This window comes from Pleurodeles waltl, chromosome 4_2 (assembly GCF_031143425.1).
Source record: "Pleurodeles waltl isolate 20211129_DDA chromosome 4_2, aPleWal1.hap1.20221129, whole genome shotgun sequence".
NCBI classification, from domain to species: domain Eukaryota; kingdom Metazoa; phylum Chordata; class Amphibia; order Caudata; family Salamandridae; genus Pleurodeles; species Pleurodeles waltl.
Genome location: NC_090443.1, coordinates 37,123,586 through 37,130,232, shown reverse-complemented (window position 1 = coordinate 37,130,232; position 6,647 = coordinate 37,123,586).

The window sequence follows — 6,647 nt, the reverse complement described above, 5'->3', positions numbered from 1 at the left end:
TTTCCAACACTACTCAACACACATGAATATTGATGCTTCCCCAGATTTACAAAACTATCTAGACCTGGGGATGCACCTAGACCTTATGGCTCCCCAGGGCATGCATAACAAGGAGCTATGACTTGATTTTACCTAGTTTCTTCCTCTTTACAATGTGCTGCATTCTACAGCACACATAGAAAGAGGCAAAAGGGACACAGGATTGTTTTTGTGCAGGTAGTTGCCCCTTCCAGCACAAACACAGTCCTTGCAACAACACACGCATCCTTGTACCATGGTGCAAGAATGTGTGCCTTGGTGCTCATGTGCCGAAATGGCACCAGTGAAGGTTGAAGGGATAGAAATCCAATGTCTTGGATGAATATCGTGCGTTCCTGCAGTTATACTTTGGTGTCAGGCAGTGCAGCAAGGCTACTTGCTGCGCTGACCAATGCCAAATCCACATCGACGCAGCCCTACGTTCCCTTACTTTACACCATCCCCCATATATAATGATCCTGATGCATATTGCACATCATTGTTGAAAACACAAATGAAGTACAATCCATGTTTCTGTTTTGCATTCCAGATAAAGATACATCACAATACATGTATGCAGAGAGAACATACATACTAACAGGTCCACCAATCTCAAGTCCAGGAAGTTGATCACATCGACCTTCCTTGGGATGATGTCAGCCCATTGGTGCTTCATCTGGTGGGTTGTTCGTGCGACCTTGAATGTTTGTTCATGGTGCCAGTGCACCCGCTCCCATTGGTCCTTCTTGTCCTTTGCATGGTAGCCCTGGCCACCAGCCGCAAACATCCTAGGGAGGTAGTAGGCTTTGAGCCATATGAGCCCTCCCAACTCTGGCTTGGAAAAATTGCACCCCTTCCAGACATATTCCCAACCCTACCCAAAAATACAAAAAAACTCTCCTAAATTTAGCCCCTAAAGACTATAACTACTTAAACAGACAAAACCGAACAAGATCTACAACCGACAGTACAATGACAAATAACGATACTAAATAATGATACAGGACAATATATGTATGGACAGAGATAAAATATGGACACACTGACAATACCAAAATGCACACTTTACTCTCAGATACTCACAAACAATCTCCTACACCAAGCACAGAATAACAGAGTAAGTGAAACTGAAAGTAACTTCACATTTCCTAGTTTGCAGTCTGCCACGCCTAATGCATCACTTCCTGGCTGCATCCCTCCCATTTTTAACAAATGCGTTGTTTTTTCTGATGCATCGGTGATGAAATAGCCAACACGTGATTAACGCACAATGAATTAGCCATAATGCTTTTTCAATGCATTGGGGCAGATGAACAACTTACGCCCCATGCTATGGTTTCAATGCAATGCGCAAATGAGTCAATGCCTGGGTTCTGACCCACACAACTGGCCTATTATCTGTGAAACATTGTAGTGAATTGTGTAATGCAGGTGAACATACCCTGGGCTCACTCTCCTTGCTCCTCTGACCTTACCTAACAGGCTTGATGTCTCCAGATGTGTGGATTGTCATTGGTAAAAGTATGCCTATGTCTGGGTTTTCGTCTTCATCATGCTGACATATTGAGTGACAATATATTTATGTGAAAAACACATATATATTGTGATGTGTAGAGACATTCCAAACTTCTGGTTGCTTTTGTGGTTTGTAGTATGCTTGGGTGAACATAGGTAGCTGCAGAGGAGGCATCTTTTCTGTTCAATATATAGCATTGCTATCTCTTTGAAAAACACTGTTGTATTCACAAATGTGTGCAATAGCTAAATTAATACAAACTGTTGGCATTCCTTCTATAGGATTTGTTATGGATGCAATACAAACTCAGGGAAGCACCGGGACTGGCTGGTTCAGCCTGTCTACAGTATATGTGCATACTACTTAGTGAGTAACTGGATAGAGATGACAGGCATGGTGTTAGGCCAATATGGCACCCGTGATTGTCGGACAGACCCTGAACTTGGTGTATATACCAGCCCCAAACCAGAGGTCCTTGCTTGGCCTACACTCCCTGTGGAACAAGCTTCACTGATCCCACTCACCTGAAGTATCAGCTAGACCCAAATAGTGCTCTGGTTTCTGCAGTCCAAGTTGAACCGGTGATTCCCATGGGTCTCCTACATCTCCACTTCTTGCACAGCAACTCCAGTTCTCCGGTGACTCCCTGAGTGAGGGCCTCGAAATCTTCCTCGAACTTCTGACAAGTGGAAGAACTAGGCTAAGTACTTGATATCAGGTTAGTGCACACTAAACCTTGTATAGTAGCAAGGAGGGCTGTCATCTGTCTCAAGACTATAGACTTGTCTCTGGTCCCTCTCCATGATTTCCTTTAGTGCACCCTGCCAGTTCCTGCTCCTGACCCTTCTTGCTACATTGGGGCAGGAACTGATGATTACACAAGCACCGAAGACTTTGGCTCCGTCTGTCTCTGATGAACAGTAGTGCCAAAAGAAAGCACTTTAGAGTGCTTGATATTTGTGTGAACCTTGTGATGAAACCTGTGTTCCGAGTTTAACCTTGGAAGTGCCATTAACTCCAACCGGTGTTCCGAGTTTAACCATGGGGGTATCAGTAACTCCAATTTATATTTCAAGAGATTCCTGGGAGTATCAGAAACTCCAATCTGTATCTCGAACTTGTGCCTGGGAGTCTCATATATTCCAATCTGTAGTCCTGATTATTCTGCTCACATGCTGTGTTTCTGAAGAAGCCTTAAGTGTGTGTCACTGAAGTTAATGCATTGTCAATGTATATAGAGGCCTATTGGTGTACTGATGGTAACTGCCTGCTCTTGTCAGTTCTCTACTCTATTGTGTCTTTGCAAGAATAGAGGTTCTGGTCCCGTGCACATCTACCTTGCAAACACAGAAGGCCTCAGGAGCGAAAAGCCCTGTTACTCAGTTTTGCACAGCTGCAAAGCAGATCAATTAATGCAAGTCTCTCTTTCTCGTATTTTATCCCAAACTCTTTTCCACCCAGGGACAGGGCGGGATCTAAGACGTTTTTGTTCCTTGATGTTGTGCGGATCTGAGAGGGATAAGAGATCCAGCATCGGCTCCAGTATCATCTCCCCAGTTGGGACCAGGTGAGTGCATCACACTCATGAAATGCAGGACACAAACTCAGTCATCGCATACTCTTTGGTACTACACTCAGTTTGGACTGTGGCAGGGGTTCTCTAGCTGAACACACTGTAGCTGCACACACACTTTCAGAATGTGTGCACTGTTCCACATGGCTAGATTTCAGTTGTATATGTCTAGTCCAGGCACATGCATTTGACACGTTTATATGCGCACATATTTTGTTCTGAATGATGTTGTGCTAGAGTGAGAGTAGCACCCCACTGCAGACATTTGATATAGGCCTACATACGTATAGCAATTTCCCTCTGACATGTCCAAGCAGTGAAAGGGAGACTTCAGCACTCCAAACATTCTCTTGACAATACCCTAGGTCTTGCCTAGTGACTGGTTGTATTGCTGCTCAACCTATGTGTGGGGATGTCCAAAGTGGGTCATGGTTATGGCTGCAGCCCATAACCTTAGCCAGCTGAAATTAAAAAAATAAGAAAATTCAGTCAATGATTGTGGTGATTGTTACACCCACATTCCTGTACATGTCTGTTATGTGTACTGAATGACTCATACTCATTTCTACCTGTATGTGACATTATTTGTCCCATTGACATTTGCCTCCATTTTATGCCACGTCTCTTCAAGTTCTCTGTGTCATTGCAAAAGATGTGCATGGCCTGATACTTTGGACACTTCCACTTGCAGACAATAATATATGGGCAGTAGCTTACTGTGATAGGTCTTTTGAGAAGTTCATTACCACTGTAGGATATGTGCTCTCACTGCATATGCAAAGTGACAGTATGTTGATCTATTTTTAGCTCTTTTTATCATCCCTAGGTAGGCTGTGCCAGTGCCAACATGTTTCACGCTCACACGTGCATATATCCCTGTGGAACCACTGATGTTGCTGCACTACCTGACAATGACAGAGCATTTGTATTGTTCACTTACTTTAGCATGTGGTTTGGGTGAGTACATGTGGTGCATTCCAAACATGTTCAATGGATAGTTGTACCATTTATTGTCAGCCTCCAGCTGCTGCTTTGTCATGGTGCACTGGTGTTGACAAATGGGTCTGCAATGTGGGGCATCTCCATGTATGTTGCACTGATGTAGTAATATGTATCTGTCTGCCACAGCCCTGGACACAATACACAGGTCTTCACATGCATTTATTTTACTGTAACTTGTAGGGGATTGTGTTCCTCTATACAAGGATTCTATCATTATTGTTGTGTCAAATGAATGATGAGATTGGTATCCTGAGTACACTATGGTGCCTTGTCTAGGTTGCATTCAATTGTATGTTGATGACTGATATGTGCCATGTTTGCCAGCATTATGTTAGACTTTGTGAGTTTTGCATTGCAGAATGTATATGCTTTTCACTTGGACAGCTTACACCACAGAACAGATGAGCCATCACATTGGTTGCATCTGTCAATGTGGCTGTAAACCTAAGTGTATGCCTGACGTGGAATGTAAGCATGCCTGAGACATTTTTTATGTTTTGCACTATTGATGCCACATTGTTATCCTGTATTGGCATTTGCCCATGTTTGGGACCTTCACTGACACTACATGTCACTTCAAACGATTTCTTCCTATGTTGCGCCTGACATTTTCATCAACATACAAGTACACCGGCATGTGTGACGCACTCACTCATTTCCAAAATACTTGTTGTCACTCCCCTGAAAATATTGAGCCTTGACTGATACGAAGAGTAGGTGCGCCATTGAGGCGATACTTATCTCACACTTCTCTCTTGTGTTGCCTTTATACACATATTGGCTTTTCTGGCCTACCACATAGTTTCATTGTGATTCATTACCTGGTGCAGATGATGTGGGTTCATTCATTCACATTACTAGTCACTGATGTTCTGTAGCTACTGCCATTGACAGATTGAGTGTATGTTAATGTGGGACATCATTGTGTACATGTTGCAATGCATTCGGCCCACTATGTGCATATGACACAAGGGCCCAGATATATAGAAATGTGGCCCTGTATAGTGCAGCAAATCACCTATTAGAAAGGGCAGTTGTGGACAGTATTTGGGCCATTCAGCACATTCATGACTTTAGAACTGCACTGGCACACAATGAACTGCCTAGCACAGAGGCAGGCACACTTGCAACATGGTGCTCATGTTCCTGCATTTAATGCAGGATTGACTTTGTGCAGGAGGGGCCACCTTCATGCACAGGATGAACCCTTGAAGACATCATAGCCTATGAATGTGTGCCACGTAATGCAGCACACATAGGTAGCAGGAGTGTCTTGGGTGGCTTAAGTTATTTTTCCTTGGTACACATGACCTGGGAAGAGCAATTGATTTGCCAAATCTCACGGTTTACCTGGTGTGGGATATATGACATCCCTCATGAACCATGGGAGTTGCATGTGGACACAAATAACGAGCATGTAACCCCTCCTTTGCACACAGTGATGCAACACTGCATTTTGCATAGCGTGGCACTGCTCTGGATCTTTACACCATTTGAAGGCACACGCAGCGTCTTTGCCTGTCTTAACATATGTGACTTGGGGGTTTGCATTGCACATGTGCCATGTTGTATGGTGCAAGTATGAGGCACACCCTTCATGCACATGGCCCTATCTCGGTCGACAGACACAGAGATGGTTATTTTGTCAGACATTATTTACTGTTAGTAGGTCTGTTATATACTTCAGATATACTTACCAACAAGTATGCAATTCCCATATCACCCATTCCGGAAGCGCTCATTGATGATGGAGTGCCTTAAGATGCAGGAATCATGAGCACACCCAGGATACCTGACCAGCATATTTGTAAACATCCCCAGATGGCCCACGATTGCCTGGACGCTGATGGAGTCGGTGTGCTTTCTTTTGTGGAACAGGTGTGATGTTGCTGCAGAAGGAACCAGTTGCATATGTGTGCAGTCCATAGCCCCCAAGACATATGGAAATCCTGCAATGGCATAGAAGCCTTTCTTGGTGTCCAGCTGCTGTTGTGTCTTGGGCAAAAGGGGGTACTGAGGTATTAGGCTGGTGATGGCATCCAGAACAGAGGGTAGGTATGCAGAAAAAGATGGCTGTGATATTCCTGCCACTCTGGCTGTTGTGCTCTGGAATGAACCAGATGCCAGCATGGGGAGCACTGCCACATGCTTGACCTGTCGAGGGATGTTGGTTGACCTGGCAGTTGGTGGCTGCAGCCTTGGCGCAATCTGGTTCAGCAGTTCAATGATGGACTCCCTCCTGAGTCTAAAGTATGTGATGACCTCATTCTCCCTGAGGTGAATGAGGGAAATCTGCATGCAAAACACATGCTCCCTTCTCCTGCGCTGCCTACGTGGTGGTGGACTCCTCACATCTCCCAGATAAATAATTAGTGCCTCCATGGTTGTTGAACTTGTCAAACTGCTTTGTGTGTGTTCTCTTTATGTACCAGAGCCACTGCGTCATTTCTCCTGGGTTGCAGATGCACAGGCATTTTGAGCCATTTCTGGCTCTGCGCACTGTTTGCCGATGATGCGTCCACATATTTAAAAGTAACA